General features: G+C 38.4%; 1 protein-coding gene across 3 annotated transcripts in view; it reads left to right on the forward strand.

Moving 5' to 3' along the window:
• The window catches only part of USP44 (ubiquitin specific peptidase 44), a 56,487-nt gene that overhangs the window by 2,229 nt on the left and 32,797 nt on the right, over positions 1-21,461 (forward strand). Inside the window, exon 1 of one of the 3 annotated variants that reach the window (XM_077772286.1) lies at positions 16,867-16,909. The exons of the other annotated variants lie outside the window; for them this stretch is intronic. The gene's annotated coding sequence lies outside the window, so the exon portion shown is untranslated. Of the gene's footprint in view, positions 1-16,866; positions 16,910-21,461 lie in introns of those variants that run through there. 3 annotated transcript variants of the gene reach the window in all.

The raw sequence follows: 21,461 nt of genomic DNA on the forward strand, positions 1-21,461 counted from the left end.
GCCTCAGTTTGGGCATAGAGCTTACTTAAAAACAAAAACAAAAATTATACTCCTGATCTACATTACTACTTTTGCTCAACTTTCCAATAAGCATCTTCCCTACACTGGTTGCACTAATTGAAGAAAAATGTTCAAATTTTCTGCTCCTTTGCAATTACAGTAAAACTTTGGTTTGTGAGCATAGTTTCATTCTGGAAACACGCTTGTAATCCAAAGCACTTGTATACAAAGTGAATTTCCAGAAACATTGGCTCATTGTGATCATGTGACATTTGGCATCACATACTACTCATATTGCAAGACATCACTCATTTATCAAGTTAAAATTTATTAAAAGTATTTGCTCATTTTGTGGAACACTCATAGAACAAGTTACTCCAATCCAAAGTTTAATGGTATTCCTAAAAACAGTCAGTCAAGGAGCTAGAAACTTAGCTCTAGGATATAGTTGCTTAAAAAGCAAAAGCTGGGGTGCCTGGGTGGCTTAGTCGGTTAAGCGTCTGACTTTCGCTTAGGTCATGATCTCGCGGTTCGTGGGTTCGAGCCCCGCGTCGGGCTCTGTGCTGTCAGCTCAGAGCCTGGAGCCTGTTTCAGTCTGTGACTCCCTCTCTCTCTGACCCTCCCCTGCTCTCACTGTCTCTCTCTCTCTCCTAGAAATAAATAAAACATTAAAAAAAAATTAAAAAAAAAAAGCAAAAGCTACAGGAGGGCCTAACTGGCTTAAGCAATAGAGCATATGACTCTTAATCTTGGGCTAGAGCCCCACATTGGGTGTAGAGAGCACTAAAAAGTAAATAAATAAATTTAAAATAAATAAGTGAAATAAAATATTTTTAAAAAGCAAAAGCTACACTAATGACATAAAAAAAGAATTCTGTAGCATGATTCTGATTGTTCAGCAATGAAACAAACTTTTATGTATATATTTGAATTCAGTTCTCTAGTTTATCTTCCTCATGAAATACCTGTTTTCCTAAGAATTCAAAGAAAAAACAAAAATATTATCAGAGCATCTGAAGGCTTTTAATGTTAAAATAAGCTAGAAGCCACCAAATAAATATTGTATGTGGCATATCTAAAAGCAGACCCAAAGTAGAGAGCTGGCAATTGTCTCAGTGTGTATAGACTAAAGCACTGTACATTATAGAAGTATACATAAGAATCTCTGGAGTCTTCCTGGATTCAGATTCTGGCATTGCTACCTGTTAGCTACATGACCTAAAATAAATAACTTGATCTCCGTACTTTAGTGTCTTCATTTCTAAATGGGAAAAACAGTATATTCTTCATGGGCTTATTGTGAGGATTAAATGACAAATACTTATAAAGCTGCTTGCAGAGTCCCTGGGCATATAAGTGAGTGCTTATGAAATAATAGATACCATTAACACAATAGCTTCTGCCAGATAAGTGATAGAGTTTAAATACAGACTTGTTAAACATTTTTAATTGAAAATTTTTAATAAAAATAATATATACTTATTGTAGAATGTGGAAATGATGACAAAGAATTTAAAAAGGATATTAATCACCCATAATCTTACCAATTAAAGAAAGGATTGCTACATTTGGTATATTTCTTCTAAATATTTTTTTCTTGTATATTTGTCTATAGTTGAGGCTCATATGTTCATAGTCTGGTAGATTGAGGACTAGGGTTTAGAGCTGCACCCCCTTCAGTGTCATAGGTGAGTTCCTCCCACGGATACCTTAAAAAACTGTATTTTCCTTTTTTTCATTATTTGTTTTCTCCAGGATTTACTATTTACATAGTAAAGACATAGCCCTGTGATCCCTGGCTACTTATCTTTTTAAATATTTTATTTGTAAGTAATCTCTACATCCAACAGGGAGCTTAAATAACCCCAATATCAAGAGTTACATGGTCTAGCTTTACAAACTGAGCCAGCCAGGTGCCTCCCTCTGAGTTCTTAATGTGAACTTTCTCACTTTCAAATGTACATCTCTTTCCTAAGCACCTCAGGAGGTACCCACTTCTTATGTAACCCAAACTTTTCTTTTCTCTCCAATACCAGACTGGCCCTGATGAATTCCTCCCCTGGACTGTGTAGAGAGAGATGTTTAGAAATGGAGTTTCTTCCCACATGATTTCCTTTAACATTTTTAACTATAAAAATTACATAAAGTGGAGCCTCTGAGTAACTCAGTCAGTTAAGCATCCGACTCTTGATTTCCATGCAGGTTACAATCTCATGGTTCTTGAGTTCAAGCCCCATGTCAGGATTCTCTCTCTCCCTCTCTCTCTCTGCCTCTCCCCTGCTCGCACGCATGCACTCTCTCTTTCCCTCAAAATAAATAAACATTTTTGAAAATTACATAAAGTTTCATAGATATAATTACTATTCATTTGTCCTGATATTAGATGTACGGCAAACAGCAGCAACTGGCTCACTCAGTCAGAAGACCATGCAACTTTTGATCTTGAGGTTGTGAGTTCAAGCCTCACATCTGGTGTAGTGATTACTGAAAAAAAAAATTAATAAACTTAAAAACTGTGGGGCGCCTAGATGGCTCAATTGGCTAAGCGTCTGGCTTCAGCTCAGGTTACGATCTCACAGTTGGTGGGTTCGAGCTCCACATTGGGCTCTGTGCTGACAGCTCAGAGCCTGGAGCCTGTTTTGGATTCTGTGTGTGTGTCTCTCTCTCTCTGACCCTCCCCTGCTCACACTCTCTTTCTCTCTCTCTCTCTCTCTCGAAATAAATAAAACATTTTAAAAAAATTTTTTTAATAAATAAACTTAAAAAATGTAAGAATAAATGAATCAAGATGTATGACCAACAGAACTTTAAACTGGATCATCAAGAAATTGATCTCTACTCTATAATAAGGCACAATGGTTGTCAGAGTTAGAAATCATCACCTGGTACCATCTAATCTAGTACCTTCTTCTCAAGATTTTATTTTTGGGGTGCCTGGGTAGCTTCATCAGTTAAGCATCCAACTCCTGATTTCGGCTCAGGTCATGATCTCACGGACATCAGATTGAGCCTCACATTGGGCTCCACACTGGGCGTGGAGCCTGCTTAAGATTTTCTCTCTACCTCTCCCTTTGCCCCTCTGTCCCTTGCTTGTGTGCAAGTGTGTTCTCTCTCTATATATATCTATATATATGTATATATATATATGAGATGAAATGTACATATACTTTTTTTTAAAGTAATCTCTACACCCAGTGTGAGACTCAGAATTACGACCCTGAGATCAAGAGTTGAATGTTCTACCAACTGAGCCAGCCAGGCAACCCTCTAATCTATTACTTTTAACTCTGTATTTTATTCTTACTATAGCTGTTGCTATCTTCAGCACTAAAATATGTCACCATAATAAGGTACTATCACCACTATCAGCAAACACATACCATTTATCATGCAACTAAGTAATTGGCTATGTCTATTTTTACATATATTAGCTCATTCAATTCTCAAAACAACTCTATGAGATGACCCATTTTGCAGGTAAAGAGATTCTGAATCAAGATTTATTTTGATTCCAAAAACCACTGAATTTTTTTTCTAATTCATACCCTGAAAATCTTTCTTGGTCACATCTAGTTCCAGAGTTTTGACACAATAACATTTCATAATACTCTAACACAATCTCTCTCTGTCTCTCTCTTTTTAATTCTTATTTATTTGGCTGGGGGAAGGGGAGGGGAAGGGCAGAGAGAGTCCCAAGCAGGTTCCACACTGTCATGAAGGGCTCAATCCCACAACTATGATATCATGACCTGAGCTGAAATCAAGAGTCAGACGCTCAACCAACTGAGCCACCCAGGTGCCCCCCTAACACAATCTTTTAGATTCATGCTAGAATATTAGACTTTTAAAGAGATAAAGACTTATAAAATACAACTGTATCTGGGAAGACAGTCCTCTTTGAGAGGGTATAGTTTCTTGGGGAAGAAAACATGAAGTGAGAAACATGGAAAAGATGCCTATCCAAATAGCCAAATTAGCTAAATCAATCTTAGAGGCAGTACAAGCACAGCTTCACCATAAAAAGTTGACCTGGAATTCCCATGTGCACTTGTTTTAGCAAACTCCTACTGAATTGTTGGGAATCCTTGTAAATGTCAGCTCCTTGTCATGTCTTCTGCTCCCCATCCTCATCCTCATTCCACCCCACATTCTCTCCACTGGATTCCCATAGCACTTTGTAAATGCCTCCACTGTGATACTATATTGAATTTACCTATCCATACTCCAAGCCTGTGAGGGAGGGTTTACCATATCTTATGTTTGTGTTCCCAGTGTACCACATAGTGCCTGGAACATGTCGATGGAATGAAGGAATGATGAATGAGTCAGTGAATGAATGAAATAGAAAAGCAAAAATAGATAAAAGTTAGGAATAAAAAGAACAATTAGGGGGCACCTGGCTGCCTCAGTCCAAAGAGCATGTGACTCTTAATCTCGGGGTTCTGAGTTCAAGCCCCATGTTAGGTGTAGAAATTACTTAAACAAACAAACAAACAAATACTTTTAAACAAAGAAATGAGTTTCCAATAACTAAGAAGTTCCTTTTTTAGTCATACCTCTTCATTTTACAGGGAAAAAAAAAACTTGTGGGTTGCCTGGGTGACTCAGTTGATTAATCATGTGACTTCAGCTCAGGTCATGATCTTTCAGTTCACAAGTCTGAGACCTGCTTTGGGCTCTGTGTGGCAGCTCAGAGCCTGGAGCCTGCTTCAGATTCTGTGTCTCCCTCTCTCTNAGTTACTCTCAGGGGCACCTGGCTGGCTCATTTGGTAGAGCATATGACTCTAGATCTTGGGGTCATGAGTTTGAGTCCATGTTGGGCATGGAGCCTACTTAAAAAAACAATAACAACAACAACAACAGCAAAATTAGTTACTATCAGAAGTAGAGCTATAACACAACAGGTCTCTTAACCTTAACTTTTTGTTTCCCTGATCTTTTCTCATTATTATAACACTGATCACACTGTATTGCCAGTCTTCCCCAGCACATTGAGCTCCATGAAAGAGGTAACAATGTCTTATTGATCTCTAATCTATCCCTTGATTACAAATGCTGAAGGTAATGAATATAGCCCACTGTGCCATAGAAATAACCTCAAAATCAGATACATGGGCTTGCAATCCCCTTTAACACCACTTTTCTATACTAATTTCCACACTGTCAGAGATCATCTGAATGAAGTTTAGTTAAACAACACAGAGCTTTAAAACCAAACATACCTAGGGGTGCCTGGGTGGTTCAGTTGGTTAAGTGTCTGACTTCGGCTCAGGTCATGATCTCACAGTTCATGGGTTCGAGCCCCGCATTGGGCTCTGTGCTGACAGCTAGCTCAGAACCTGGAGACTGTTTCAGATTTGACCCTCCCCAGCTCACACTGTCTCTTTCTCTCTCTCTCTCAGAAATAAATAAAACATTAACAAAATTTTTTTAAAATAAAACCAAACATACTTGAGTTTAAATGTCAGTTCTGAAATTTACTGTGAAACCAGGCATACTATTTAACATTTCAGAGCTCAGTTACTTCCTCTGTAACCCAGGTCAGAAAGGCTAAAAGGGCAGGTAATAATACCTATCCTGCAAACTAGCATATTATAGGTGTTCAATTAAATGGTCGTTAATGTTATTGTTGTTTATTGTTAATTAACAAATTAGTGAATTCATTCATTAAAACATGGAGCATTTTTAAAAATTTCTCTCTGTATATCACCTATCCTTTAAACCATTTCCAGGCAGATTTTTCTAGAAATTTTCCAAGTGATAACCACCGTTTCCTGACTTCACACAATACTGAGTGGCTCATACACAACTTATAGCAATGGATTATAAATTCTATCTTGTGCTATTCTCTAATTTTTATTATGTGCATATCTGATCTTTCTCATCAAATTGTAAGGTTTTTGACTATGTAATAGGGTAATATGTAATATGTAATAGGGTAGCATAGAATAGAAGCAGAGAAATGAGTATAGAAGCTAATTATAATAGCGCTGACAAGGGATAAGAATGAGAGCTGGGGCAGTGGCACTGAAAGGACAAATGGGTCTCAAAGACACTTAAATGATAGAACTGGCAAGATTTTGCCCCTGATTCAATGTGATGGATAATGCTGGGTTGGGGAATAAAAAATGATCCTAAGGTATCTAAAATAAGTGGTTGACTGGAGGATGATTCTATTATCTAAAATAAGGAGTAAAATAAAAAGAAGAGATTGGAGACCGGAGGTGGGAGAAGGAAGGACAAAAGGTATTAAAGACATGTTAAATCTTTTGCAGGTAGGCACAAGTGGGCAATTAAAAGAGAGAAAAAGATCTAAAATACTGAAAACTCATGGTTGGGGATATTTCCTCAGGAAACAAAGCAGCTTCTGAACCTAAGCTGTACAAAATATAAAAGAGACTGAGATGGGGCAGGGCAGGTACAGAGCAGGATGTTCAGTGAAGCCCTCCAGAGCAGAAATAGACCCAGATTGTAAATATCACAAGTAAAGAAAATTGTATTTTCCCTAAGGAAGAATTTTCTAAAAACATGGTTACCGAGTCACAAAATCTTGGAGAAAACTGTTGTGCTTTGGGATCCAGGGACGTATGTATCCCATTGTCTGACTCTGAAACAGTCATGTCACCCCCAGCTTCAGCTGTCCTATCTGCAAATTTCAGACCAAAGCCATTATCCTTAATATTTGGATTCTAGTGCTTATGTAGGACACCTCCTGTATCACTGAGCATAACAGAAGAATCAAATTTGTGGCCATCAACGCACATCACATAAAATGCAGCTGGAGTAAATGAGGATACAGCTCAGATCAGGAGGATGAGTAAAACTTTAATTATGAACCAGGGGATCTCTGCACCCCTCTCACAATGAGTAGCTTAGAAAGCAAATATATTTCTATTTCTTCTTTGAGACTGTCTTATCTGTTTTTCTGTACATTCTCCAAGGTCATGAGTTTACCTATTTATGAGTGAATAAATTTTGGTGGAAGAGCTTCTATAATATATGATAGAATGATATCTCAAGTGATTTGGGACACCTTGTAATGTAGGTCAATTAGCTTGGCAAGGAATCAGTCTAACAGGAGATAAAATATAGGTAAAATTCTCTAAGCCAATTTTTCTCATTATATTTCTACAAATTCTTCTTGGAGATGCTAACACTACCTTCTGTCTAATTTAGAGTCAGGGGTGCCTGGGTGGCTCAGTCGGTTAAGCGTCCGACTTCGGATCAGGTCATGATCTTGTGGTTTGTGGGTTTAGGCCCCGCGTTGGGCTCTGTGCTGACAGCTCAGAGCCTGGAGCCTGTCTTCAGATTCTGTGTCTCCCTCTCTCTCTGACTCTCCCCTGCTCATGCTGTGTCTCTCTCTCTCAGAAATAAATAAAACATAAACAAATTTTTTTAAAGAAATAAATAATACATCAAAAAATAATAATAAAAAATAAAATAAATAATAAATTAGACAGATTCAAGGACATTATTTTCAAAAGTAGACAAGTTGAGGGGTGAGAGGTGTTTTAATAACTATGTCTCAAAAGAAATTACTTCATGGTATCTATAAAGTACACTGTAGAGAAAAATGGTATCTATAAGGTATGCACACTGTAAAAAACAATGGCTGGTCCTAGAAAGACTTGTTTTCTTTTCTTTTTTTTATTTTTTTTTAACGTTTATTCATTTTTGAGAGACAGAGCGTGAGTGGGGGAGGGGCAGAGAGAGATAAGGAGACACAGAATCTGAAGCGGCCTCCAGACTCTGAGCTGTCAGCACGGAGCCCACCAGGCTCAAACTCACAAGTTATCAGATCATGACCTGAGCCGAAGTCGGATGCTTAACCGACTGAGCCACCCAGGTACCCCAGGAAGACTTGTTTTCTAATCGCAGGTCTGATCAATACCATGTGGCTTCAAACAAGTCACTTAATATCTTAATAATTTCCTCAGCTATATAATAATAAGCATGAAGAAAGAGAATGTATGTTCTCTTTGAGAAATACTTTGAGGTATAAATTTCAATGAAAGGCTTTATAACTAATGGACAATTCCTCCTTTCCTTAGTCTATTTATATAGAAATGAGGTCCTTAATATATCTTTGAGATAACTCATAATCCTCTCTTCCCATCATCAGATTTGTTAATCAAATGATTGAAAGTATTTTGCTAGATAGGTAAAGATTTAGTGACAAAACCTGCTAAAAGAAAAAAGCCAAATGCCTCTGAAAAAAGGTAAGGGCATCTTAAATGAAAAAATCAAAGACTATCTACACATTTAATGTGTTTGCAAGACAGATAATCTATTATTTTTCAGATCTGTCAGTAAAAAACCAAAAGTAGTGGTGTAATATACTCAAGAGGTTTAATATTACATTAATCAAAGCTGACAATCGTGAAAACCATTTACTTTTATATGTGAACCACCAATTTCAGATGAAATCTAAAACACTCAAGTCCCAATTGTTGACACTGACATGCCAACAAAAACCTTAAGGAAATCCTTTGTAGCTAGATTATACTGTTATGCATTTACTTGAGAAAATAAAATATGTAATGTAACTAATGTATCTAAATCCTACTTTATCATTGCAAAGTCTTCAATTAAATCTACTCCATCAAAATTTGAGCAAATTATAATACATAGCTTAATTTAAAATCTATGTTGTCATTCATCAAATTCTGATAACTATACTTTTCGATTTAGTATATGTGGTTAGAGCATTGCCTAGACTCAACAAAACCAAAGTTGCATTCCCATTCCTACTGGAGCCAGCTGACTTGAAAAGGAGAAAAATATCTACTTTCTCTTATTTTGGTGAAAACTGAGTTCAAAGGACACTTGATAAAATTGTGGATGAATAGCCTAAGCAAAAAAACTACCTGAAATGCCATCTTCACAAATGAAGTACAGTATTCCCTCAAACTATAAATAAATGGAATAAAATAATAAATAAGATCTCCTTCTCTAAATATAGGGAAGAGAGCATGTTGTGATCCAGTTAAGGTTTTCCTCTCCATTACTAAATTTAACACCTCCCAGAGCAGATCCTGCTCTGATATGTGAATTTAAACAAGTTCGTTAAATCCTGAGCATGTTTCCTCAACTCTAAAATGAGGATAATAATACTGACCTCCTTAGGACAATTGTGAGAATTACAGTAAGCAGTGACTATACGCTAACTATTAAGTGAAAGCAGCAATAACAGTAGCAGCAACAGCAGCAGTGGCAGCCATAGTTATCATTCTGTCCTGATGCATAGGGGACCATGTACAGGTCTAAGAATAAAATCTAAGAGTGTATTTTAAGAAGGAAAAGGTGATCAACTTTAGCATATTTTTGGTGAAGGAAGATCAACGCCTTTTAAATTTGACCAGAAAGAAATTGTTGGGGAGATTATTTTAAGAGAATATTTTCAGGGGCACCTGGGTGGCTCACCCACTTAAGCATTTGACTTCTGCTCAGGTCATGATCTCACGGTTCTGAGGTCAAGCCCCGCACTTGGCTTTTGACTGTCAGCACAGAGCCCACTAGATCCTCTGTCACCCACTTTATCTGCCCTTCCCTGGTCGTGTTCTCTCTCTCAAAAATAGACATCTAAAAATAAATATAAAAGAATATTTTCAAAGCAGTAAGGTGAGAAGCATGATTGTAGGTGGCTAATTAAAAGAAAATGGAGATGGAGATGGCAGGTATAAACCAGGCATTTTCAAAATTTTGTATCCACCAATCACTATCATAGTCATAATATACTTTTTAAAAATTTTTAAATGTTTATTCATTTTTTTGAGTCAGAGAGACAGAGTGTTAGTGGGGGAGGGTCAGAGAGAGAGGGAGACACAGAATCCGAAGCAGGCTCCAGGCTCTGAGCTGTCAGCACAGAGCCCAAAGCAGGGCTCAAACTCATGAACCATGAGGTCATGATCTGAGCTGAAGTTGGATGTTTAACTGACCGAGCCACCCAGGTGATGATATTTTTAAAATATTTTTTAAATCATAGAAAGACATATTTCTAGGCTTTTAAAATTATTGTCCTCATTTACAGCAAGTTTTAGGACTGAGAAAAATAATTACCTAAGGCTGTCTTATTGCCATTGTTCTAACTCACAAAATGTTCTATTAGTGGTTGACAATACAGAAAACTATTGAGGTTATTTGACAAAGAGTACATTGATGACGAATTAAAATTTTTTTAATGTTTTTTACTTATTTCTGAGAAAGAGAGAGGGAGACAGCATGAGCAGGGGAGGGTCAGAGAGAGAGGGAGACACAATCCAAAACAGGCTCCAGGCTCTGAGCTAGCTGTCAGGACAGAGCCAAAGTCTGATCAAGACTGAGCCACCCAGGTTGAGTGTCCGACTTTGGCTCAGGTCATGATCTCACCGTTCATGGGTTCAAGCCCCAGGTCGGGCTCTGTGCTGACAGCTAGCTCAGAGCCTGGAGCCTGTTTTGGATTGTGTCTCCCTCTCTCTCTGACCCTCCCCTGCTCATGCTGTCTCCCTCTCTCTCTCTCAGAAATAAAAAACACTTTTAAAATTTTAATAAAAAAAATAAAGCTGATAAGTAAAGTAGGCAGGGGGAGGCAAACCAGAGCTCTAAGTAGACAGGAGACTGAAGAAAAATGAATTTTTAGTGACTGTGATGAAACATGGTTTCATGGCAACTATTTCTCAGGGGTTTCATAACTAATTAGCATACCAGAGTTGCATTCGTAATTGGAATTAACCAGACAAATCACTCCACCAACTAAGAACAGCCATGCACTACCACCCACAGAATCAAGAAAGAGCTACCAATCTGTCAATCCTGTCTATGTCCCAGGTGGGTGATGTTTCCTGTGTTGAGTCAAATTAAGCCACAGGCTCCACTCCTGGTGGTGACCTTCTGTCAATTCCTTTAAGTTTCAGCTTTGAAACCATACTCCCCCCGACACACTCCCACCCCCAACCAGAATCCAAAGACCTTGGTTTCCCAAAGGTGCCCTGGTGCATCACCAGTCAGCATCATTTATGTTTGGAACTATGGCAGCTGTCTCTATGCCATTGAGACCTACTGATATAAGCCTCTCACTGATGATATAAGGGAGAAGAGAAATTAAGGAGTTGAGGCAGGAAGCTATATATTAAGCAATTTCAAGATGTGGAAAGCTGCATGTTTAAAAGCAGAGGTTTAGGAGCCTGGGAAAAGGAAGAGAACAAAGAAATGGAAGAAGCAGCAGAAAAGCTTAGCAATAAACTACCTCACATATTAGGATAGGATAAAATTCAATGATAATAATAGTATGTAACATTTATTGGGAACTATCATCATTTTAAAATTTTGTTACATCTCTGTGTTATGCATAGTAGCAGCTAATAGGACTACCACAATTCTGATTTTTACTGGTGTCAATAAAAAATTCGTAAATTATATAGAAAGATCATTTATCCACCTTTTGGACTTAAGTTTTACTTTGAATTCATGTAGTACTTTCACACATTACAAAAGCATTCACATAATCCTCAAAACAATGTGAATCTGCTGAATCAGTTTTGTAATTCTCATTTTCAGAGAGAATCTCAGGCAGGATCCATGTCCAGTGCAGAGCCCAATGTGGGGCTCAATCCTCCAACCAGGAGATTATGACCTGAGCAGAAATCAACAGTTGGAGGCTTAACCAACTGAGCCACCCAGGCTTTTTTTGTTTCTCTTAAGCCCACAGTTGGTTATGAAGAAAGAATTCTTACATTTTCAGTAGATATTATTTTAAGTGTTGGACTTCCAAACTAGCGTTCATCTCAAGATAAAATGGTGGGATTTTTTATGTTTATTTATTAATTTGAGAGAGAGAGTCAGCGCAAGCAGGGGAGGAGTAGAGAGAGAAGGAGGGAAAGGGAGAATGCCAAGCAGGATCTGCACTTTCGGTGCAGACGCTGACTGACACAGGGCTTCAACTCATGAACCATGAGATCATGACCTGAGCCGAAATCAAGAGTTACACGCTTAGCCAACTGAGCCACCCAGGTGCCCCTTAAGATAAAACATTTTATGTTCATTCAGATTTCCTCTACTTCCCCAAAGACCCAGTGAGTTCCCTCCTGTGCCACTCCTGATCAGGCCTCTCTGAGGCAACACAATATCTATGTGTTTCTCATTCTCTCTGTCATCCCCCAAATTTAAAAACCTATTTCCCGTTATCTTCACAGCACTGTTAATTTACTTAATTCATTAATTTGCACTAAGATATTAAAACTGTTAGGAGTTTGGGGTGCCTGGCTGGCTCAGTCAGGGAACACGCGACTCTTAATCTTGGGATCATAGGTTCAGGCCCCATGTTGGGTGTGGTGCTTTCTTGGGAAAAAAATCCAATAAACTGATAGGAGCTTAACAAATCATCCTTCCCACTCCAGATTTGCATTTTAACCTAGGGTTTTAAATTGTTTTAATAATACAGGCATTTCTCCCTCATAATGGAGCCAAGGTAATTTGGTTTTTCCTGGCATCTAATCACACCAACACTACAAACGCATACTTTATAGAATTTTTTGTATGAATAACCCTAATCTTCATTACATGTACACTAGTATTAAACAACAAGGGAGAAAATTATTCACAATGATAGCAGTCAAAATTATAATTCTCTTGCCCAGTTTAATTTTGTGATTGACTAATGATAATGTTAAAACTAGATTTTATCTTAATTCAATAAAACACTATAAGCATAAGCAAATAAGTTAAATGCTTAAGTCATTCTTTAATACTATCATTGAGTTATATGAAAACAAGAAGTAACTTCATAAATGTTCAATGGTGGATTTATATGAATTTACTTCTGTGATCAATCCTGAGGCATTTAAGAATCTTCATGCAAATAGATGAAAGAAAACTTCATTGTTACTATAAAGACCTTCTTTATGTCACCTTTTGTTTTCTACTGATTGACCCACCTTTCGTTATTCTTCTATAGATCAGGAACCATATATTTAGTTTAAAAATTAAGAAACCTCTACTAAGCATCTGTTCTGCTTAGTTTTGTAAATACTAGTTTAAGGACCAAAGATAAGATAAAATAGACAGAGGCTATCTGCCTTACACACAACTCCTTTCCCTTTAAGAATTTCCTGTGGAAATGAAGTTTTCTAGAACTTCATCTCTGGGTAGCTGAGCAGGAGAAGCTTACAGACAGTAACAGATGGTTGAACCAATTACTATCACCAAGAGGGCCCTGTGGCCTGAAAGGAAGTCTCCTTAAGAAAACAGAAAAAAGCAGTGTGATCATCCTAGCTCTTGCACATTAAGAATTGTTCGTTTTTTTTTTTTTAAGATTTATTTTTAAATAACCCCTACACCCAACATGGGGCTCAAACTTACAACCCTGAGATCAAGAGTCATGTGCCCTATCTATGGAGCCAGGCATCCCAGCATTGTTAACTCTTTTTACTGCATGAATATATCCTGAATCTACAGTGTGAGGTTTCCTTTCTATGATGCAGTACCTCACTACATTGATTACTGTTTTACACTCAGCTTTCTGGTTTTTTGCAACATGAAAGGATTTCAATTTTGAAAGGGTTTGTGAAGATGTAAATAATTATACAAAAAATGGTTAACCACTTTTCTTATTTTTTTAAATGGGTTTAGAGGTGCCTGGGTAGCTTAGTCAGTTAAGCACCTGACTTTTGATTTCAGCTCAGGTCATGATCTCATGGTTTGTGGGTTCAAGCCCCACATTAGGCTCTGTGCTGATACTGCGGAGCCTGCTTGGGATTCTCTGTCTCCCTCTCTCTCTGCCCCTCCCCTGCTGGCTTTCTCTTAAAAATAAACAAACATTTTTTAAATATTTAAAAAAAAAAAACAGGTTTAAAAATATGTATAGAGGCACCTGGGTGGTTCAGTCAGTTAAGCATACGATTTTGGCTTATGTCATGATCTGACGGTTTGTGAGTTCAAGCCCCACCCACATCAGGCTTTCTGCTGTCAGCACAGAGACCACTTTGGATGCTCTGTCTCCCTCTCTCTTCATCCCTCCCCCCTCTCAAAAATAAATAAGCATTTGAATCAATTAATTAAAAACATGTACAGTATAAAATAAAATTTAGGTACTCCAATAATCTTCCCTCATGAAAGATTATTTTCCCTCATGAAGGATGCCTGGCTGGCTCAGTTGGAAGACTATGTGACACCTGATCTCAAGGTCATGAGTTCAAGCCCCACACTGGGTATAAAGATTACTTAAATAAAACTTCAAAAGAAAATTACTTTCCTTCATGAAAGATACTTTTAGTATCTTTTTGGCATGGTTTACTAAAGCTTTATAAGTTAGAATTTCCAATTCTTAACCCTTTTCCTTTCTCTCTGCTTTTCCAAACCCTTCCCCTGCTTGCTATGAGAAAGAGAGGCTAAAACTTGGTTCTACATGTTTCTCAGAGTACCATAACTAATTGTAACCTTTATGGTATTTATCCTCCAATATAGGAGATAAAAGTAAAACATGCAACACATTTGAAGAACTAAAACTATTTAGATAAACTGTCATGCACTGTGATTATAACTAGATATACATGTTATATTATACATGCACACACACATATCCTTAGCTTATCCTTAGAAAGGCATGCAGGCTTAAGAAAATATCTCATTTGTTTGCCACAATGCTTAAATTCTCATTTTTTAAATTTATTTATTTTTTCAGATTTTATTTTTAAGTAATCTCTACACCCAATGTGGGGCTCATATCACAACTCTGAGATCGAGTCTCTCATTCCACCAACTGAGCCAGCAGGGATCCCTAAAGTCTCATTTTAGAAATCCCATACTCAGTGTCTATAGAAGGTTCCATTGTAAATAGTCATAAATAGAAATGCAAAAAACATACTAAACAGTATTAATTTACCACATGGTAATTGGGCTCCTTAGAAAATGGAAGTTTGGAGGCTCCTTAGAAAATGGAAGTTTGGAGTAAAAAGTCCTAGAATAAAATGGGAAACAATTTCATGGGAAAAAAGAAAAGCCTTGATAGACTGAGATGAAGCCCTGGACACAAGCAGCCTGTGGATTCCTGAAAAAACTGAGTAGGATGGAGGTGAAGAAGATATTGAGAGACAAAATGACTAGCTTCACAATTTTGCTACTGTTAATGTCAAAACCCTGGGCTCGGTTTCAGTTTCCAGTAGGACTGTGCTGTACTTTTCAGGCTTCCCTCACAGGCCAGTAAATAAACACTTACCAGTCCTTTAAAATTAAATCAGCTTTGGTGTCTTCTACTTCTTAATGTGCATTTGCCTCTCCTACATGCCACCACCCTCATTCTTTCTTAGAATTAAAAAAGAGTAGGGGCATCTGGTTGGCTCAGTCAGTAGAGCGTGTGGCTCTCAATCTCAAGGCAGTGAGTTCAAGCACCACATTGGGCATGGAGCCTAGAAAAAGAAACTAAAAAAGAGAACTTAAAAGCTAATTCTAAAGCCATTTCTTTCTGCTCACTTTCCATTCACTGTATTCACTTACTAAGACCATATCTTGTCATCTGCTCATCTACCATTTCTCCCTAAACTCTTCTCTTATATATTTGCCTCAAATTTAAGTTTCTTTGGCTCATTCTATTTTTTAAAAGCATTTGTGTCCTATTCTTTTTTTTGTAGTTTATTTATTTTTGAGACAAAGCACAAGTGGGGGAGGGGCAGACAGAAAGGGAGACATGGAATCTGAAATAGGCTCCAAGCTCTGAGCTGTCAGCACAGAACCTGATGCCGGACTCGAACCCATGGTCCACGAGATCATGACATGAGCTGAAGTCAGATGCTTAACCGACTGAGCCACTCAGACGCCCCATGGGTCATTCTATTTTTTAAAAAATCAACATCAGGGTGTTGTTACACTTTAAATTGAACTTTAGGTCCGAGTCTTTTTAAGTATTTTCTTTACCTACTTTCTCCATTCAATCCTTTATCTCTTCCTAACATTGAAATAAAGGTCATAGACATTCTTGGTGCCTAGCATGGTGCATGCCAGGCACATAGGTGTTCAAAAAATATGTGTCAAATAAATCTTTCATAACTTTAAAATTATTGATAGGAACATTTAGTCTGTAAAACTATAAAAATTCTTGGAAGTTTCCTGAAAGTTAACAAGACCCTAAATTCTTCTTTAATAGACAATTAGGATTCCTAAGATAGTTCTCATTTTCATGAAAGACTGGAATAGAAAATTCTAAAAATTAGCACAAAGACTAAAAAAAAGCCTTAAGGTTAACAAAATTTGCAGTGTTTTGTCTTCCTTTAAATCATTCAGACTCTCAGAATCCAAGAAATAACCAGTTTGTCTTGTACCCATTTCAGAAGTTGGATCTGGCCTCAGAATGGAGGTATCAGAATCATTAAAATTTTTATCTTGTTAGGAAACTGTACTTAGCTTAGAAAAAAGGCAAATTGCGATTTCTCCCGATATGGGGACTGTGGAAACCAGGGAAACTCCTACACATCATTTCCACAGTCCCATATTATGAGAGAGAATATCTAATTTTGTTAATTAAGCATTTTAAGAATATTTTTGGCCAGCACTGTACTAAGGAGCTGTAGAGAGACACACAGCAGAGCAAGTGCACATTCCTTCTCCCCAAAGAAGTTACAATGCAAAGAGAGAACCAGGCGCGGAACTCAGAACAAAAGCTGTGACTGCATAATAATGTATTGGGGGTGGGGGATGGGGATCTGAAAGCCTGGTTACTAGGAAAGCAATTTCCAGGAGGTGAGAGCTTAGGCCAGCCTCTGAAAAGAGGCTGATTGTAATGATTTGCAGGAGTGAACGTTGGAGGGCCTTCTACTTAGGAGATAAACATCTGCTCAGATTTAAAGGTGGGAAGTGCCTGAAGTGTGCCAGGACTGTAAAGAGACTGACCTCTCAACAGTTAAAGGCTGATAAAGGGGAGAGACTGATTTTGACGATGTAGGTAAGTTTGGGGAAGCCTGTTGATTATGTGTGAGGGGAAGAAGACATTTTTTCTTTGTTATAGTAAAAAGCTTAGATTTCACAAGATTGGTGTAAAACAAAGAGGAAAATTACATGAGAAAAATTATTATGACAGTTATGTAAAAATGAGGTTCTGGTTCTAGAGCTCTGGAATCAAGCTACATGGCTTAATTTAGGCCTAGGTTGTTAAGACTCAGAATAAAATGGTAGCTAAGGAAATTTTCAAAGTTGAGTAAATAGTAATGACAATAAATATATATAAAGCTACGTTACAATCGATCTCTTTAATTATTAACACAATTAATGATAATCTCCAGATAATTTCTTGTTGTTTTTTTTTTNAAGCCACCCAGGCGCCCCTGATAATCTCCAGATAATTTCTTATCTCTACCTCATTCCTTCTCATCCAGCACCTCTCACCAGCTTACATCTTCGTATTTAAGACCTTTTATTGAGGACACCTGTTCAGTACCCTCCTCTTATGACTTACTCATCTTTTCTTTGCTTTGTCTTCTTCCCATTTCACCTTTTTCTCTTCATTTATTCCATGAATAAATGAGTAAATATCATCTTAATCTTTAAAAGACCCAGCCTAACTACCAACGTTTCCTTGAAGTCATTTACAATCTCAGGAAATTATCTGAATTTCTATCTGCTAGTCACTCTGGCCACATGCAGCTTATTTTCTGATTACAATTTCTGAATACTGATGATCTTCATTCTGTTTAACCCCTTAAAACAGTTTTTAAAAAATTATGGGTGTGCCTGGATGGCTCAATCGGTTAAGTGTTGGACTTTGGCTCAGGTTATGATCTCACAGTTTGTGAGTTCGAGCCCCACATCGGGCTCTCTGCTGCTGGTGCAGAGGCCACTTCAGATCCTCTGCCCCCTCCCTCTGTGCCCCTCCCTCAATCGTGAACCCCCATGTACCCACGCACTCTCAAAAATAAATAAACATTTTTAAAAATAATTATCATCACTGCATAACACTTAGAAAATAAAAGTCATCTGTGGAGTGACTGGCTGGCTCAGTCAGTGGACTGACTCTTGATCTCAAGTTTTTAAGTTCAAGCCCCATGTTGGGTGGAGAGATAACTTTAAAAATCTTTTTAAAATGGCACTTTTAATCTTGCCCCTATTACTAAAATGTGGATGTATTCCAAGTGTTCAATGTGAATAGTACATACATACATTTTTAAATACAATATACACATTTTTGCATCCTGCTTTTAGTTTTTGCTTTTACACTGTTATTTTACAGACTCTTGGCATCTAAGCCATTCTACTCAGAATCTGAAGATTCAGCAGCTACTGCTGCTTCTTTTTTAATTCAGCTGTTAATCCTTATATCCTCTTTATGACTTTTGCTCCATTATGGCTCTTGTTGCCTGGTGTCCACTGTTTGCCTTCTCAATGTGCCTTTAATTAATTAATTTTTATTTCAATGTGACTTTAAATCAATGTTCAGCCCATCTCAATCCCTTTTACCTCGTACAGTGTTTGAGAAGAGGTTTTATTTATTTATCTATCTTTCTATCTACTTGTGATTTTGTTTTTAAGTAATCCCTTTTCCCAATGTGGGGCTTGAACTCGGAAACCCTGAGATCAAGAGCAGCATGCTCCACTGACTTGAGCCAGCCAGGTACCCAGGGGTGAACAGGGAGAGCTTTTAAAGTGCTTCCTACAAATTGATTGGTCTTGGGTCTGGTGTTCATCTCAGTCTAATAATCTGGAAAATAGGGAGAAGGGGTCATACAGTCCAAAAACATAATTTATGAAAGACTCTCTCTGAAGAATGGGAATGGCTTGACCTACAAATTCTTTATTTAATATTTTTTTTAGAAAATAAGATTAAAAAAATTTTTTATGTTTTATTTTATATTTGAGAGAGAGATACAGAGAGTGAGCATGGGAGGTGCAGAGAGATAGAGACAGAATTTGAAACAGGCTCCAGGCTCCAAGATGTTAGCACAGAGCCCAATGGGAACCAAACTCATGAGCAGTGAGATCATGACCTGAGCCGAAGTTGGATGCTTAACCAACTGAGCCACCCAGGCACCCTAAAAACAAAATTTTTTAAAAAGTAATCTTGGAGGGGCATCTGGGTGGCTCAGTAAGTTAAGTGTCTGACTTAAGCTCAGGTCATGATCTCATGGTTCGTGGGTTCGAGCCCCACATCGGGCTCTGTGCTGACAGCTAGCTCAGAGCCTGGAGCCTGTCTTCGGATTCTGTATCTCCCTCTCTCTCTGACCCTCCCCTGCTCATGCTGTCTCTATCTGTCTCTCTCAAAAATAAGTAAAACATTTAAAAAATAATAATAATAAAGTAATCTTGGGGCACCTGGGTGGCTCAGTCAGTTAAGCGTCTGACTTCAACTTGGGTCATGATTTCACGGTTTGTGAGTTCGAGCCCCACACTGGGCTCTCCGCTGCCAATGCAAAGCATGTTTGGGATCCTCTGTTTCCCTTGCTCTATTCCCCTTCCCTGCTCACTCTCAGAAAGAAAGAGAGAAAGAGAGAGAAAGAGAGAGAGAGAGAAAGAGAGAGAGAAAGAGAGAGAGAAAGAGAGAGAGAAAGAGAGAGAGAGAAAGCAAGCAACCAAGCAAGCAAGCAAGCTCTATGCTGAACATGGATTCAAACTAATGACCCCGAGATCAAGTCACATGCTCTACCAACTGAGCCAGCCAGGCACCCCCCCACACCCCCAAAAATAGGATTTTTTAAATAACTGTTTAAGTTTATTTATTTTAAGAGAGATACCGCATGAGCAGAAGAGAGGCGGAGGGAGGGAGGAAGAGGGAAAGGGAAAGGGAGAGGGAGAGGAAGAGGGAGGGGGGGAGGGAGAGAGAGAGAGGGAGAGAGAGGGAGAGGGAGGGAGGGAGGGGGAGAGAGAGNCCCAAGCAGCCTTTGCACTGTCAGCATAGAGCAGACACAGGGCTCGAAAGCAGAAACTGCAAGATCATGACCTGAGCCAAAATGAAGAGTCGGTCACTTAAGTGACTGACCTACCTAGATACCCCTGAAAATAAGATTTTTGATGACTATATAATATTCTATCCTATGAATATATCAGATATACTTATCCTTTCCCATGGTACTGAACAGTTAGGTTGTTTCTGGTCTTCACTATTCTAAATAACACTGAGAAAAACAGCCTTCTAAGTTGCCTGAGTCTCAGGTAAAAATTGTATTCCTAAAAGTCAAATTACTAGATCAGTGATGGAAGATACTTAATATTTGCCAAAGATCTTCTAGATGGGTTTTATGATCTTAAAAAAGGAGAGCAAGGTTTTTGAACTTATATTTTGCTTTCTAGGAAATGCAGGAAAAATTATATCATATGCCAAAAATAAATGAAATACTTCTCTTAAGAGATACACTCATATAATGCATTTAAGACAGTGGCTTATGTGTCCTACACTGGGGACAGAATTGAACTGTGTAGAATTACCATGCGCTTGTAAGTATTAGGAAAAAAGAGTGGAGGATTAAGCTATGAAAATTTATTATTTATAATTTATATGTGCAAACCTACATTTTATGCAATTGAATCTCCAACTTGTACTTTTATAATATGAATTGATTAGACTGTTGCCATTGTTATCTACATAAGAATTCAAGGTTAATATGACGATGTTAATTAGCCATTTCCCTTCAAACTTTTGTTTAAATTATATGCTGTGAATATCTCTGTGCGTTCATTTTTTTCCCCATTCATACAATGGAAAGAAATTCCCCACAGTGGAGTGGTTGATATGAACAATTTTATAGGCTCCCTTATATATTCCAAGATAATGTACTCCACGGACATGTTATTAACTTTGCATGTTTGTCTCGCTGCTTCTACCATTCCTTAAAAAGATACATCTTTTCATTCTAATTCCCCACAGGGGAGGGAGGTAGAAATGGAACACAGCTGAGCACAAGCTCAAGAAATATTAATGCCTTAATCTTCATGTACCTGTGGGTTTGACTTTCCTCTTCTCTCGATTTTTCTCTCTCAGCTCTTCATTTCTTTTCCTTCACACCCCCCCCCCCCNCAGGTTGAGTAATTTTGCGCACACGAGTCTCTTCGTACCCCTCAAATTTATTTCTCAGTCAGTGTCCCATTCTGGAACCTTAGTTGCCCGACAGCTGTCTGAGGAAACCGAATGCAAAACAGTCACCATCCCTTGAGCTCACACCTAGGTTGCCTCCTCGGAAAGGTAAACGTTTTCTCGAAGAATTCCTACGCTGACTGTGAAGATAGCGGAATTGGCGCGCCTTTCTGCCAGTGTGACGCTGTGGGTCGCAGCAATTCAGGGGAGTACAGACGCCCGCGGAATGTTCTGCGTCTCACAGACTTGTGGTAAACACAGGCTGTACCCTCCCCTGCCCCGGAGGTGAGGACCGGTGCGAAGCCCGCCTGCGGAGGAATCCGCTACTGTCTTTGCAGAGCCACGTGCCACTCTGGGCAAAGCCCATCCCTTGCCCACGACGGGAATCCCGGGTGCCGCTCGCCCCGCAGGGCATCCCCGGTAGCCTAGCGGGCGG

Source organism: Crocuta crocuta, unplaced genomic scaffold, assembly GCF_008692635.1.
Source record: "Crocuta crocuta isolate KB4526 unplaced genomic scaffold, BGI_CrCroc_1.0 scaffold216, whole genome shotgun sequence".
Lineage (NCBI taxonomy): Eukaryota > Metazoa > Chordata > Mammalia > Carnivora > Hyaenidae > Crocuta > Crocuta crocuta.